This window comes from Callorhinus ursinus, unplaced genomic scaffold, assembly GCF_003265705.2.
Source record: "Callorhinus ursinus isolate GAN/ISIS: 27379988/994484 unplaced genomic scaffold, GSC_fseal_2.0 scaffold115, whole genome shotgun sequence".
Taxonomy (NCBI): domain Eukaryota; kingdom Metazoa; phylum Chordata; class Mammalia; order Carnivora; family Otariidae; genus Callorhinus; species Callorhinus ursinus.
This window is the reverse complement of record NW_027397177.1, coordinates 373,106-390,080: the sequence shown is the minus strand read 5'-3', so window position 1 is coordinate 390,080 and position 16,975 is coordinate 373,106. Positions and strand designations below refer to the sequence as shown.

General features: G+C 40.1%; 1 protein-coding gene across 4 annotated transcripts in view; it reads left to right on the top strand.

Moving 5' to 3' along the window:
• HIRA (histone cell cycle regulator) overlaps nt 1–16,975 on the top strand; it is an 88,669-nt gene that overhangs the window by 49,021 nt on the left and 22,673 nt on the right. The window lies entirely within an intron of this gene.

Here is a 16,975-nt window from a genome sequence, read left to right as displayed (position 1 = left end):
GTTTCTTGGAATTGTAGGAGTCCTCTTGAGGTGGCCAGAGCAGGTGTGTTTGTTGGCACAGAACTTTTCTGATTCCTGGGGAGCATATCCCCACCCCCACGACTATGAACCCACCACGACTCAGAGCTCACTGCATAGCCAGTGAGGTGGGGGCTGAGGGAGTGAGAGGTGGGCTGGGCCAGCTTCCTACAGAGGGGCCAAGGACTTAAGTGATGTCCTCTTGGGGTTACACTCCACCTTGAGGCCATAGGGGCTCAGCAGCCCTTTGCCACTATCAGCCGAATTCAGGGACATTGGTCACAGACTCTTGCAGTAGCCACACAACCAGCAGATGCTTAATGAAGGGAGCATTTGTGATGAGACCTGACCTTGCAGTAGATGATGTCTTGGAGCTAAAGCTGTAGTACACTGTCTCCAGGACTTGACTCATCTCAAAATTGCTTATCTGATCAGGATTTGTTCTCCTTGGAGAACAGCCTCTGGAAACCAGCAAGGGAGGACTCTCCCTTCAAGTAGCTGCTCCATCTATGACCTTGGTGCAGGACCTCATATTCTACTCTATAGTGTGATCACGCCTATTTTCGTATACAGATACTCAATGTGATCTCTTTATCTAGCAGTTCCTCTGTCCAGCAGTATGGAGGATCTGAAAACCTCCCTGCTGCTTAGTACTCTGAAATGGTGGATGAACTGCAATATATATCCTTAAAACATGTAACCAGTTCATGAGAAAGTAAGGGAAGTCCCCAGGAACCAAAAATCTAAGGGTGGTAAACAAAACAACCAGAGCAGTGGGCAGGACCACACTGTGGGTGTTGGGTTGGGGGTTACTGACACAGTGGGTGACCTTGAGTTTTAATGGCCACACAGATTCAAGACGGGGCCTTGGACCTGAGCCATGTAGGGGTTTAGAACTAAGATACTACCATTAAGTCAAGCTGCTTGAGAAAGTACACCTCCAGTGAGGGAGAGGATAGAAAAAACCTGAAGGGCAGCATGAGAACATGGCCAAAAAGTTGAAATGTCTCAGCCAGTCCTCAGGGTTAGGAAAACAGACTGTATATCCAAAGACCTGCCCTCCTGTGGATTGGGGATGTTTAACGCTACCCAGGTCATCCGGAAACCAAGCGAAGAAATGAACACAAAAGGAGATTTTGGCCTAATTAACATCCAGAAGCACTTGGCAAAACTGATGCAAACTCCCGCTGCCAGTGACATTTCCCTGACCCCCCCAAGATGTACCGCATTCCCACTGATAAAGCACAGCCAAAAAGGGACTCAAAATCCAAAGGAACAAAACACATGAAGAAACAATGCATTCCACACAAATGTCAGGAGACACAATGAACAGGTTAGTCCTTTTTATAAATTTGATCATATATCAGAGGATTGCCAGATAAAGACAAATAAATATGCTTAAATAATCAAAGACATGAAAGATAAAACAGGAAATGTGAGGAAAGGCTAATTTACCATCCCGTATACAAAAATTAACTCAAAGATCGGTCAAAGAACTAAATGTAAGAGCTACAACTTTAAAACTCAGAAGAAAACAGATGTAGATATATATGACCCTGGATTAGGACACTGTTTCTTAGATATACCTAAAGAGCAAGCAACTAAAGAACTAAACAACTAAAATCAGCTAAAAGATTTAGGATCCAAAATGTATAAAGAACTTACAATTCAACAATAGAAAGACTAATAACCCAATTTAAAAATGAATAAAGGATTTGAATAGAAATTTCTCCAAAAATATACAAAAGACCAATAAGCACATAAAAAGACTCTCAATGTCTTTAGTCATCAGGGAAATGCAAATGGGAAACCACAATGAGATACCACTAGGATGGCTATAATCAGAAAGTCATAATAAGAAGTGTTGGTGAAGGGGCACCTGGGTGGCCAGTCAGTTAAGTGTCTGCCTTCGGCTCAGGTCATGATCCCAGAGTCAGGATAGAGCCCCACATCTCTTCTCCCTCTCCTTCTGCCTGCCACTCCCCGTGCTGTGCTCTCTCTCTCTCTCTCTCCCTGTCAAATAAGTAAATAAATAAATCTTAAAAATTAATATATTAAGAAGTGTTGGTGAGGATGGGAAGAAATCAGAACCCTCATAAATTGCTGGTGGGATTATAAAAGGGTTCAGCTGCTTTAGAACACAATCTAGCAGTTTCTGAAATATAAAATAGAGTTATAAACATAGAGTTACCATATGACCCAACAGTTTCATACCTACATATATACCCAAGAGAACTGAAAACATATTTTCATGTAAAACTTTGTACACGAATATTCAATCAGTTTTACTCATAATAATCACAAAGTAGAAACAACCCAAATGTCTATCAGCGGATGAATGGATAAACAAAATGTGGTATACCCATTCAATATATTATTTGGCAATAAAAAGGAGTAGAGTACTTATACGTGCTGCCACACATACAAGCTTTGATAACATGCTAAATGAAGGGAGCCAGTCCTTTGATTCCATTGATAATGAAATGTCCAGAATAGACAAATTTACAGGGAGCCCGATGTGGGGCTCGATCCCAGGACCCTGAGATCATGACCTGAGCCGAAGGCAGACGCTTAACGGCTGAGCCACCCAGGCGCCCCTAGAAAGGAAAGTCTTGACGGCATGATCTGGTGTCACCATGATTGGTCCCTCAGCAGCTGTGTCCCTAAGGTCTCACAGGACCTTTCAGCCTCATTTACAGCTCCAGGAACAACTACAGAATAAGGGAGCATCAAGTTTGTCATTCACTTGAAATTGGCAGTGAGTGAACATTCACTTAGGGCTGATTTTCTTGCCTCTAAGCAGTTAGGAGCAATTTGGTGAGACTCCCAAGAGCCTGGTGCTAAATTCTAAGGAGTTATGTTTAGATCCTCATCTGAGGAAAACAATAAAATAAAGCACAGTATCTTTAATAAAAGCTTTACAGAAAATGCAACTTTTTTTTAAAGATTTTATTTATTTATTTGACAGAGTGAGTGAGCGAGCACAAGCAGAGGGAGAGGGAGAAGCAGGCTCCCCACCTAGCAGGGAACCCACTGCGGGGCTCCATCCACTGAGCCAAAGGCAGTCACTTAACTGACTGAGCCACCCAGGTGCCCCAAAATGCAGCTTTCTTGATATGGCTGTTTCTTGTAACCCTTTAAATCACCCATCAGTGGAGGTCTTCCTTTGGGGGCACAGTGTCATGCATAGTTAGGAGCAGCACTCAGAACCATACACATTAAGTCCTAACTCCCCACTTTATGGTGGGGTGATCTTAAGACACACCATCTTTCTCAGCCCATCTCCCCCCTAGGCAGAATGGCTCTCTGAGGAGCACCTAACTCATAGGAGACATATCTTGAGGACTGAAGAGTAAGGGAGTGCCTGTAAAACCATATCTGGATCCTGGTCTCACAGTGAGCAGCACCTTATCAGTTCTGCTGTTACTTCTTCATTATTATACCTCACGGTGGTTTGGCAATTTAGTCTCTGCAACCTGACTGGTACTTCTTTGCCAAGAGTGTTAGGTGAGTCTGGGGGCCTAATGCTAGCCTCCCAGGTGCAGGGTGGCAGTCCTAATTGAACCTGTGGGTGGGTCCTCCACGCCACCCTGCCTTAGGGCTATGGGTCAGTGAAAGGCACAGAAGGGGGTTTCCAAGTTGGCCTATGCAGGCAGAACCTAGGTTGGAGCCCATTTGTAAGTGAGGCATCACTGGCCAGCTGTGCTCTTCCTAAGCAGATACCTAGACCTAGAGGACAACTGCTATAGATCCATAGCCTGGTGCTCCTAGGAGTACTGGTGATCTCTGGTACAGGCCCACACAGGCTGGGAAGTGCAGTTTTCAGTGGGTCCCTAGCCTTAGGAGCCCTGAATGGGATGTCAGGTAGAGGCAGAAGGTGGGGAGTCTACTGAGGGCTCTCAAAGAAGTCTCAGCCATAGAGCATGGCACAGCCTGAGCTAGGGCAGTGCTAAGCAAAGTGAAGTTCATGCACTGGTACTGAGCTTAGAAAGTGATCAAATAATTTTGAAGCTTATATGATAGTTTGAGATTGCTATGACATTCTTACTGGATTTTATAAAACTATAATTACACAAATGTCTAAAAAATTTTGAAAGGATTTTGGGAAGCACTAACGTAGTGTTTCTAGAACATCAAGCTACACCCAGAGGTGGATGTTTTGCCCTTCTGTAGGGCATCAGAAGAATGGGGAGCAGGCTCTTTGGTTTCATGGAGCAGAACTAGGAGTTTCTGACTTTTCCCAGTTCTGTACATAGGTATAGATAGAAAGAGTTCAGGATTTGTAGACCCTGGTGTGCCTGTCTACCTTTCTATAACCTAGGGTTACCAGTAGGAAGAACAGAAGACATTGCCCAAAGGAGGGGCTAACAGTCCTGGGGCCCATACTCACCTTTTCTGTTTGGCAGAGAGAATGCAAGCAGGTATGAGGGCTCTCAGACTTTAGGCTGGAATGTAATTCACCATGAACTCCTTGAGGAAAGGTGTTCAGTGATGGTGTCTGACCCAGGCATTCTGTCATGTCCAGAGATATCTATTGTAGCATTATCATAGAGAGCATTTACCCAACTGCCTCAAAAAAGAAGTGTTGAGGAAATAAGCTGTTGATTTTGTAGCCCCTAATTAACATCAATGACAACTGAAGTACTATGGAAAAATATTTCAGATGGCATGTTTTTTGAAAAAAACAGGACACGGGGCGCCTGGGTGGCTCAGTTGGTTAAGTGACTGCCTTCGGCTCAGGTCATGATCCTGGAGTCCCGGGATCGAGTCCCGCATCAGGCTCCCTGCTCAGCAGGGAGTCTGCTTCTCCCTCTGACCCTCCCCCCTCTCATGTGCTCTCTCTCTCTCATTCTCGCTCTCTCAAATAAATAAAATCTTAAAAAAAAAAAAAGGAAAGAAAGAAAAAAACAGGACACGAAGTTGTATTAAAGTATAATTGCAATATAAATAAAGACAATCAGAAATGAAAGAAGGGTGTTACAACTGACTTTACAAAAATAAAAAGGATGAAGGTATTATATTTAATTGCATACCAGTGGGGCGCCTGGGTGGCTCAGTCGTTAAGCGTCTGCCTTCGGCTCAGGTCATGATCCCAGGGTCCTGGGATGGAGCCCCGCATCGAGCTCCCTGCTTGGCAGGAAGCCTGCTTCTCCCTCTCCCACCCCCCCGCTTGTGTTCCCTCTCTCGCTGTCTCTCTCTGTCAAAAAATAAATAAAATCTTTTAAAAAAATTGCATACCAATAAATTAGATAACTTAAATGAAATGGAGAAACTCCTAGAAAGACATGAACTACCAAAACTAACACAAGAAGAAATAGACAATCTGAATAGACCTATAACAAGTGAAGAGTTTGAATTAGTAATCCAACAACAACCTACAAAGAAAAGCCCAGGCCCAGATGGCTTTACTAATTTATTCTACCAATCAGTTAAAGAATTAATGACAATTCTTCATAAACTTTTTTTTTAAGATTTTATTTATTTATTTGACAGAGACACAGCGAGAGAGGGAACACAAGCAGGGGGAGTGGGAGAGGGAGAAGCAGGCTTCCCGTGGAGCAGGGAGCCTGATGTGGGGCTCGATCCCAGGACCCTGGGATCATGACCTGAGCCGAAGGCAGACGCTTAACGACTGAGCCACCCAGGCGCCCCTCTTCATAAACTCTTAAAAAATAGGAGAGGGGCACCAGGCTGGCTCAGTCAGTGGAGCATGCAACTCTTGATCTCAAGGTTGTAGGTTCAAACTCCATGTTGGTGTAGAGATTACATAAAAATAAAATCTTAAAAAAAAAAAAAATAGAGAACATTTCCCATCTCATTCTGTGAGGCCAGTATCATCAGGCTACCAAAAGCAGACAAAGATATCACAGAAAAGAAAACTACAATATTTCTTAAGAATAAGGACACAGAAATCCTCAAAAATACGACATATATATATATATATATATTATTTTTTAATCATATACAACGACTAAGTGGGATTTATCCCAGAAATACAAGGTTGGTTCAACGTATGAAAATCAGCTGATGTAATATACTATATCAGTAGAATAAAAACAGCCCCCCGATGATTGAATCTAACACCCATTCATGACATAAACAAATAACAAACTAGGAATAGAATGGACCTCCCTCAACATGATAAAAGGACATCTTTGAAAAACCCACACAACTAAGATCATACTTCATGGTAAAAGACTTGATGTTTTCCTCCTAAGGAAAATGAACAGGAACAAGACAAGGATGTCCACTCTTGCCATTTCTTTTCAACATCATACTAGAGTTTCTAGACTAAATGACTTCAAGGTTGTGAGATACAAGGTCAATATACATTTCTATACACTTGTATAGAAAAATACAAAAAAAAAATCTTAAGACAACAGTTCTATTTACAGTAGCACAGAAAAAAATAAAATATTTAGAAATAAATTTAACAAAAGAAATACAGCATAGGGGCGCCTGGGTGGCTCAGTCGTTAAGCGTCTGCCTTCGGCTCAGGTCATGATCCCAGGGTCCTGGGATCGAGCCCCGCATCGGGCTCCCTGCTCAGTGGGAAGCCTGCTTCTCCCTCTCCCACTCCCCCTGCTTATGTTCCCTCTCTCGCTGTCTGTCTCTGTCAAATAAATCTTAAAAAAAAAAATACAGCATAAAAATTATACTTTGGAAACTACAACACGTTGTTGAAAGAAATTAAAGACCTAAATAAATGGAAAGACATTCCATTGGATGTCTTGACATTGTTAAGATGGTGGTAGTAGCCCCCAAATTGATTTACAAGATTCAATGCAGTCCTTTGCAAAATGCCATCTGGGAATACATGTGGAAAGTCAAGGGCCCCCAAATAGCCAAAATAGTCTTGGGGAAAAAAAAGAGCAAAATTGGAGAACTCATACTTCCTGAGTTCAAACTTTAGTACAGAGCAGTAATAAGACAGTGTGGTACTAGCACAAGGATAGACATGTAGACCAGAAGAATAGAACTGAAATTCCAGAAATAAACTCACATTTCTGTGGTCAGTTCATTTTCAACAAGGGTGCCAAGACCATTCAATGGTTGGAGAAAGAAGAGTCTTACCAACAAATGTTGCTTGCATATGTGTTATCCATATATGCAAAAAAATAAAGTTGGATCCTTACTTCACACTGCAACTCAAAATCAAAGAACTAAATTTAAGAGTCAAACTACAAAACTCTTTGTGACTTTGGATTTGTTAATGGATTCTTAGATATGACAGCAAAATCACAAGTAATCAAAGAAGAAATAGATAAATTGGATTTCATTAAAATTTACAACTTTTGTGCTTTAAAGGAAACCCTTAAGATGGTGGGGAGGGGGAGCGCCTGGGTGGCTCAGTCGTTAAGCGTCTGCCTTCAGCTCAGGTCATGATTCCAGGGTCCTGGGATCGAGCCCCGCATTGGGCTCCTTGCTCTGCAGGGAAGCCTGCTTCTCCCTCTTCCACACCCCCTGCTTGTGTTCCCTCTCTCACTCTGTCTCTCTCTCTTAAATAAATAAATAAAATCTTAAAAAAAAAAAAAAGATGGGGGAAAAATGGAGAAAATATTTGCTAATCCTATATCTAATAAAGGACTTGTGTCTAGAATACAAGTATTCTTACAACTCGTACAACTCAGTAGTAGACTAATGATGCAATTTTTAAGTGGGCCAAGGATTTAAATAGACGTTTTTAAAAATATGATATACAAGGGGTGTCTGGGTGGCTCAGTCAGTTGAGCATCTGACTCTTGATTTCAGCTCATGTCATGATCTCAGAGTCCTGGGATCGAGCCCCACATCATGTTCCACGCTCAGTGGGGAGTCTGCTTGGGATTTTCTATCTCTCCCTCTGTCCCTGTCTCTGCTCATGATCTCTCTAAAATAAATAAAAATCTTTTTTAAAAATATGATATACAAATAGCCAATAAGCAAATGAAAAGATACTCAACATTATTAGTTATTGGGGAAGTACAAGTAAAACCACAAGATTCTACTTCGCACTGCTAGGAAATCAAAAGATAAATACTAAGTGTTGGCATCAATGTGAAGAAATTGGGACTTTCATACACTGCTGGTGGGAATATAAAAAGGTACAGACACTTTGGAAAATAGTCTGGCAGTTCCTTAAAAAGTTAAACATAGACTTAACATTTGACACAGGAGTTTCAGTCCTGGGTAAAAATACCCAAGAAAAATGAAAACATGCCTACACAAATAACTTTTATATGAATGTTCATATCAGCATTTTTTACAATAGCCAAAAGCTTGAAACCAACCAAATGTTTATTACCTGAAGTATGGATAAGCAAGGTGTGGTTATCCATACAATGAAATATTACTCAGTCATAAGAAAGGAGTAAAGTACCAGTACAGTCTACAGCATGAATAAACCTTGAAAACATGCTAAGTGGAAGAAACCAATCCTGAATATTTCATATTCTGTGATTCCGTTTCTAGGAAGTGTGCAGAATGGGGACATCTATGGAAATAGAAAGTAGGTTAGTGGTTTCCCAAGCTGTGGTGAATGGGAGAATTGGCTGGAGGGGAGGGGTTATAACGAAGAGGTACAGGGTTTCTTTTTGAGATGATGAAAATATTCTGAAATTGCTATTGTGATTGTTGCACAACTTTGTGAACACACTAAGAACTATTGAATTGTATCCTTTAAATTCATGAATTGTATGGTATGTGGGTTACATCTCAGTAAAACTGTTACCAAAAATACACACATTGCACACATACATACTCGTACACATACAGGTATACACAGATTGCAATGGAGAAGTGCAAGAAAAGGCATGAGATACTGTGTTTCTATGTCAGCAGCACCTAGGACTTCTTTTTTTTTTTAAGATTTTATTTATTTGACAGAGAGAGAGAGCACAAGTAGGCAGAGCAGCAGGCAGAGGGAGAGGGAGAAGCAGGCTCCCCGCTGAGCAGGGAGCCCAATGCAGGGCCCGATCCCAGGACCCTGGGATCATGACCTGAGCCAAAGGCAGACACTTAAGCTGCTTAACCGACAGAGCCACCCAGGCGCCCCAGCACCTAGGACTTCTAAGTGGAGTTTTTTATAGGCTTTTGTTTTGAAAGCTTCCCAGCCTTCAGCAACATTAAACATCTTTGTAGCCTTCACCTAGATTCACCAGTTTTTGTCACTTTCGCGAGTTTTGATTTTACTTTTACTCTACAACACACATGATGGAAACACAACACTTCTTCCTACTGTGAGAGTCACCTCCTAAGCAAGGATGTTCTCCTACATAATCCTATTCCATTATCATACTCCAGTAGGTATTTAGTCCTACACTTTAAGTTTTTTTTTTTAATTTTTATGAAGTACTGTCCATCATTTAGAGTTTTCTCTTTGTGCTGTACAGTTGTATGTGTTTTGACAAATGCGTAATGTCTTTTATCCAGCATTATAGCATCATGCACAGTAATTTCACCTCCCTAAATATCCCTTGTACTTTAGCTATTCATCCCTCCCTTCTTCCCTGAACACCTGACAATCACTGAACTTTTTCTGCCTCCATAGTTTTGCCTTTTCTAGAATGTTGTATAATTGGAATCATACTGTATATACCCTTTTCTGATGGGTGTGTTTCACTTAGCAATGTAATGTTCTCACATGCATTTTCATGGTTTGATAGTTCATTTCTTTTTATTACCAAATAATATTCCATTGTATGAATGTACCACAGTTTGTATGTACTACCATAGTTTATCCATTCCCCCATTGAAGGATACCTTGATTGCTTCCATTTTCGGGCAGTTATGTATAAACATTATATAAGGCTGCTATGAACATTCATGTGTAGGTTTTTGTGTGAATAAATGTTTTCAGCTCAGCTGGGCAAATACCTAGGAGTGCAATCACTGGGTTGTGTGGTGAGACTAGGTTTAGCTTTATAAGAAACTGCCAGACTGTCTTTCACAATGACTGCATTTCCACCAACAATGAATGAGTTCCTTTGATCCACATCCTTGTCCACATTCGTTAAAAGTTTTTTTAGATTTTAGCCATTCTAATAAGTGTTGAGTGATCTCTTACTGTTGTGTTTATTTTGGGTTCCCTGATTTTCACTTCTAGTGTTGACCATCTTTTCATATGCTTATTAGCCATCTGGATCTTCTTTGGCGAGGTGCCTGTTTAGATCTTTTTATTTTTTAGATTAGGTTGCTTGTTTTCTTACTGTCGAGTTCTACAAATTCTTTGTATATTTTGGATACAAATCCTTACTCGGATAATGTGATTTGCAAGTACTGTCTTCCGATCTTTGCCTTGTCTTTTCATTCTTTTAACAATGTCTTAGAGCAGAAACTTCTAATGTTAATGAAGTCCTGCAGAACCAGATTTTTTCTGTCACGGATTGTGCTTTCAGTATTGTATCAAACACTCATTGCCAGTATAGTCAATAATATTGTAATAACTTTGTATGGTGACAGATGGTAACTACATTTACCATGGTAAGCACTGTAATATAAGAAATAAATTTGCCAAACCCAGGCTCATTAGACTTCCTACCATGTTTTCTTCTAAGTTCTTCATTTATAGTTTTGCATTTTACACTTAGATCATTTTGAGTTAATTTTTGTGGGCGACATAAGGTATGTGTCTAGATTCCATTTTTGCATGTGGTTGTCCAGTTGTTTCAGCATCATTTGTTGAAAAGACTATCCTTTCTATGCCTTTGCCTTAATTAAAGATCACTTGATTATATTTGTATGGATCTATTTCTAGGTGTTTTATCTTTCCATATAAATTTTAGAATCAGTTTGTCAATATATACAATATAATTTCCTGGGACTTCTATTGGGATTTCATTTACTCTCTAGATCAAGTTATGAAAAATTGACATCTTAACAATATTGAGTCTCCTGGGGCACCTGGGTGGCTCAGTCGGTTAAGCATCTGCCTTTGACTCAGGTCATGATCTCAGGGTCCTGGGATCAAGCCCCACATCAGGCTCCCTGATCAGCGCAGAGCCTGCTTCTCCCTCTGCCTCTTCTCCTCCCCCTGCTTGTGTACGCACTCTCTCTCTTTCAAATAAATAAAATCTTTAAAAAAAATAAACTTTAAAAAGTATATATTGAGTCTTCTTATCCATAAACATAGAATATCTCCATTTATATAGGTCTTTGATTTCTTTCATCAGAGTTTTGTAGTTTTCCTCATATGGAATTTAGACGTATTTTGTTAGATTTATATCTGATTATTTCATTTTATGATGCTAATGTAAATAGTATTATGTTTAGAATTTCAAATACCAGTTGTTCAATACTAGTATGTAGAAAAGCAATTGACTTTTGTATATTAACTTTGTATCCTACAGCCTTGCCATAATTGCTTATTAGTTCCATTTTTTGTTGTCTTTGATTCTTTGAGATTTTCTACAAAGACAATTATGTCATCTGCAAATAGAGACAATTTTATTTCTCCTTCCCAATCTTTATGCCTTTTATTTCTTTCTCTTATCTTACTGCATTAGCTAGGATTTCTAGTACTATATTAAATAGAAGTAGTGAGAGGGGACATCCTTGCCTTCTCAGTCTTATGCGAAAGCATCTAGTGTCTCACCATTAAGTATAATGTTAGCTGTAGATTTTTTTGTGAATATCCTTTATCAAATTGAGGAAATTCTCCTCCAGTCCTGGTTTGCTAAGAGTTTTTTTTTATCATGAATGGATGTTGGATTTTGTCACATGCCTTTCTGCATCTGTTTATATGATGATAAGATTTTTCTTCTTTAGGTTTATTAGCTGTGATGGATTACATTAATCACTTTGAATGTTGAGCTAGTATGCATATCTGCATATAAATACCATTTGGTTGTTGTATATAATTCTTATACATTGTTGGATTCAATTTGCCAATATTTTGTTGAAGATTTTTGCATCTATGTTCATGAGAGATACTGGCCTATAGTTTTTTTCTTGTAATGTCAGTACCTGGTTTTTATATTGGGGTAATGCTTGCCTCATGGGTGTTAGGAGTTATTTCCCCTGCTTCTCTTTTCTAGAATATATTGTAGAAAATTGGTATAATTTCTTCCTTAAATATTTGGTATAATTCACCAGTAAAACTGTCCGGGCCTGGTACTTTTTTTTCTTGGAAGGTTATTAATTGTTGATTCATTTTCTTTAATAGGCCTATTCAAAGATTTTTTTTTTATTTGAGAGAGAGAGAGAGAGAAAGAGAGTGAGAGATCATGAGCAGGGGGGAGGGGTAGAGGGAGAAGCAGGCTCCCAGAGGAGCAGGGAGCCCGATGCGGGACTCGATCCCAGGACCCCGGGATCATGGCCTGAGCTGAAGGCAGACGCTTCACTGACTGAGCCACTCAGGCGCCCTAATAGGCCTATTCAGATTAGTTATTTTTCCTTGTGTGAGTTTTAGTTGATTGTTTTTTGTTTTTTTCAAGAAACTGGTCCATTTCACCAAAGTTATCCAATCTGTGGATTTAGAATTATTCATAATATTCCTCTATGTTCCTTTTATTGTCCATGGGAGGAATAGTGAAGACCCCTTTTGCATTTCTGACATTAATGATTTTGTGTCCTCTCTTTTTTTCTTGATTAGCCTCTCTACAAGTTTCTTAATTTTATTGCTCTTTTCAAAGAGCCAGCTTTTTATTTCATTGGTTTTTCTGTTGTTTTCCTGTTTTGAATTTCATGGATTTCTACTGTAATTTTTATTATTTATTTTCTTCTCCTTGCTTTATATTACTTTACTTATTATTGCCTTATTATTATATTACTGTATTGGTATTTGTTATTTATTTGCTTCTGCTTGCTGATCTTTTTCTAGTTCCTAAAGGTAAAGTTTAAAGTTTTTTATTTCAGGGCGCCTGGGTGGCTCAGTTGGTTAGGCGACTGCCTTCGGCTCAGGTCATGATCCTGGAGTCCCGGGATTGAGTCCCACATCGGACTCCCTGCTCAGCGGGGAGTCTGCTTCTCCCTCTGACCCTCCCCCCTCTCATGCTCTCTCTCTCTCTCTCTCTCTCTCATTCTCTCTCTCAAATAAATAAATAAAATCTTTAAAAAAATAAAGTTTTTTATTTCAGGTCTTTCTTCTTTTCTAAAATATGTATTCTCAGGGCGCCTGGGTGGCTCAGTTGGGTAAGCAACCGACTCTTGATTTTGGCTCAGGTCATGATCTCAGGGTTGGGAAATTGAGCCCCACATCAGGATCCATGATCATCGGGGAGTCTGCTTGAAGATTCCCTCTGCCCTTCCCTGCACTCTCACTTGCTCTCTCTCTCTCAAATAAATATTTAAGAAAAAATAAAGGGGTTGTCTGGGTGGCAATCGGTTAAGTGTCTGAGTCTTGGTTTTGGCTCAGGTGGTGATCTCAGGATCCTGAGATCAAGCCCTGTGTTGGGCTCCACACTCAGTGTGGAGTCTGCTTAAGACTTTCTCCCTCTGCCCCTCCCCCCAATAAATAAATAAATAAATCTTTTAAAAATATTTTCTGCTATAAATTTTCTTCTAAGCACTGTTTTCACTGCATCCCACAAATTTTGATAAATTACACTTTTGTTTTCATTTAAATATTTTTACATTTCTCTTGAGATTTTTTCTTTGACCATATATTGTTTAGAAGTGTGTGGTTTAACCCTCTGCTTAGGGGTTTTCCAGGTATCTTTTGTTATTGTTGTCTAGTTTAATTCTGTTGTGGGCTTAAAGCATACTTGGTATGTTTTTTATCCTTTTAAATTTGTGGGTTTTTTTTTTAAGGATTTTATTTATTTATTTGACAGAGAGACACAGCGAGAGAGGGAACACAAGCAGGGGGAGTAGGAGAGGGAGAAGAAGGCCTCCCGCCGAGCAGGGAGCCCAATGCAGGGCTTGATCCCAGGACCCTGGGATCATGACCTGAGCCAAAGGCAGACACTTAATGACTGAGCCACCCAGGCACCCCATTATCCTTTTAAATTTGTTAGAGTATGTTTTATGACCCAGAATGTGGTCTATCTTAGTGAAATTCCATGTGATCTTGAGAAGAATGTGTATTCTGCTATCGTTATATGAAGTATCTTATAAATATCAACTAAATTCAAATGAATGATAGTATTCATTTGACTAATTCCTTATTGATTTTCTGTCTGCTGGATCTGTCAGTTACTGATAGAGGTAAATTGAAATCTCCACTTACAATTGTGGAGTTGTCCAGTTCTCCTTGTGGTTCTGTCAGTTTGCCACATGTATTTTGTTGCTCTGTTGTTAGGCATGTGTACATTAAGGATTGCTATGTATGTATACATATGTATACATAAAGGAAAATTGACCCTTTTATCATTATGTAATGTTCCTCTTTATCCTTAATACTTTTCCTTACTCTGGTGTCCACTTTTTCTGAAATTAATATAGCTACTCCAGTTTTCTTTTACTTAGAGTTAGAGTGGCATACAGGCATATGCTGGAGATATTACAGGTTTGGTTCCAGACGACCACAATAAATCAAATATTGCAATAAAGCAAGTCAAATGAATTTTTGGTTTCCTAGTACATGTAAAAGTTGTAGACTGTAGTCTATTAAGTGTGCAATAATAGCATTATATCTAAGAAAACAATGTACATACCTTAATGGAAAAAATACTTCATTGCTAAAAAATGCTAACCATCATCTAAGCTTTCAGCAAGTCATAATCTTTTTGCTGGTGGAGGGTTTTGCCTCAATGTTAATGGCTCCTAACTGTTCATGGTGGTACTTGCTGAAGGTTGAGGTGGCTGTGGCAACTTTAAGATAATGAAGTTTGCCACATCAGTTGACTCTTCCTTTTATGAACAATTTCTCTATAGCAATGCCATTTGACAGCATTTATACACAGCAGAACTTCTTTCAAAATTGGAAGTCAGTCCTCTCAAAGCCTGCCACTGTTTAATCAGCTAAGTTTATGTGGTATTCTAAATCCTTTGTTGTCAGGGCACCTGGGTGGCTCAGTCAGTTAAGCAACTGCCTTCAGCTCAGGTCGTGATTCTGGAGTCCTGGGATCGAGTCCCACATCGGGCTCCCTGTTCGGTGGGGAGTCTGCTTCTCCCTCTGACCCTTCCCCCCTCATGCTCTCTCTCTCTCTCTGTCTCCCTCCATCCCTCTCTCAAATAAATAAATAAAATCTTTAAAAAAAAATAAATCCTTTGTTGTCATTTCAACAATCTTTACAGCATCTTCTCCAGTAGATTCCATCTCAAGAAACCACTTCCTCTGCTCCTCCATGAGAAGCAACTTCTCATCCATTCAGGTTTTATCATGAGATTGGAGCAATTCAGTCACATCTTCAGGCTTCTCTTCTAATTCTAGATCTCTTGCTGTTTCCACCACATCTGCAGTTACTTCCTCCACTGACGTCTTGAACCCCTGAAAGTCATCCATGAGGGTTGGAATTTACTTCTTCCAAACTCCTGTTCATGTTGCTATTTTGACCCCTTCCTATGAATCTTGAGTGTTCTTAGTGGCATCTAGATGATGAATCATTTTCAGGTTTTCCATGTACTTTGTCCAGATCCATCACAGGAGTCACGACGTATGGCAGCTATAGCCTTACAAAATGTATTTCTTCAATAATAAGACTTGAAAGTCAAAACTACTCTTGATCCATGGCCTGCAGAACAGATGTTGTGTTAGCAGGCATGAAAACAACATTAATTTCATCTGCCTGATGAAAGAGATGTCCGATAGACATCTCTATCAGAGCTCTTGGGTGACCCAGGTGTATTGGCAATGAACAGTAATATTTTTAAAGGAATCTTTTTCTGAGCAGTAGTTCTCAACAGTGAGCTTAAAATATTTAGTAAACCATGCTATAAGCAGATACGGTTTCATCTAGGCTTTGTTGTTCCGCTTATATAGGGTAGGGCAGAATAGATTTAGCATAATTCTTAAGGCCCTAGGATTTTTGGAATGGTAAATGAGCATTGGCTTCCACTTCAAGTCACCAGCTTCACTGGCCCCTAACAAGAGAGTCAGCCTGTCCTTTGAAGCCAGACATTGACTTCTCCTCTCCAGCTGTGAAAGTCCTAGATAGCTTCTACTTTCAATACAAGGCTATTTCATGTATATTGAAAATCTGTCATTTACTGTAGCCACCTTCTCTAATTAGCTAGAGCTTCTCAATAACTTCCTGCAGCTTCTACATTAGCACTTGAAGCTTCACCTTGCACTTTTAGTTATGGAGCTGGCTTCTTTCCTTAAAACTCATGAACCACCCTCTGCTAGCTTCAAACTAGTTATTCTAGTCCTATTGTACCAGAGCCCTGTTGAAATGGTGAGGTTTTGGGGAGGAGAAGCATTCTGTTATCTCATGATTAAATCTTTTTGTTGTCGTTGGACCGGTGACCCTGGGCTATGACCTTCAGAAGAATTCCTTAGCGCACGCGGGTGTTTGTGCGTGCATGTGTGGGCTAGGCTATAGGTGGTTAATTGCCCTGCCACTAAGTCACATGGGGTCTAGTAGTTTCCCTTGAAGGCAAGCTTTTGTTAAGGAGAAGGGAACTCTGGGTGTGTTTCAAATGGTTCATTTTCCCCTCCCCTAGCCCAAAGCACAGAGGGGATTTTTCCATCCCTGATCTTCACCCATGACAGCCTGTTAGAGCTCCTGGAGGTAGAGCTAACATAAGTGTGGGTACCCTCCTTCCACTGGACCCCCAAGAGTTTTAACTTACAAGCCAGCCCACGCTCAGCCTTCAGCAGTGTACCAGTTACTTTAAGTCTTCCTACCAGTTAGGGCTCCAGGGCCTTCAGCTCCAGGTGAGCTCTGGCTTTCTGTCTTCACCTGGTATCTCTAGTTTCCAGGGTGGTAGTTTGCCTTGTGACCTTACTTCTCTGATGAATCCAAGAAAAGTTGTTGATTTTCAGTTTTTCAGCTTTCCTCTTTGAGAATGGGAGTGTCAACTTCCAAGCTCTTTGCATGTTGGAGCAGAAACCAGAAGTCCTTTTTTACAATTTTTATTTATTTTGGTGATGAGT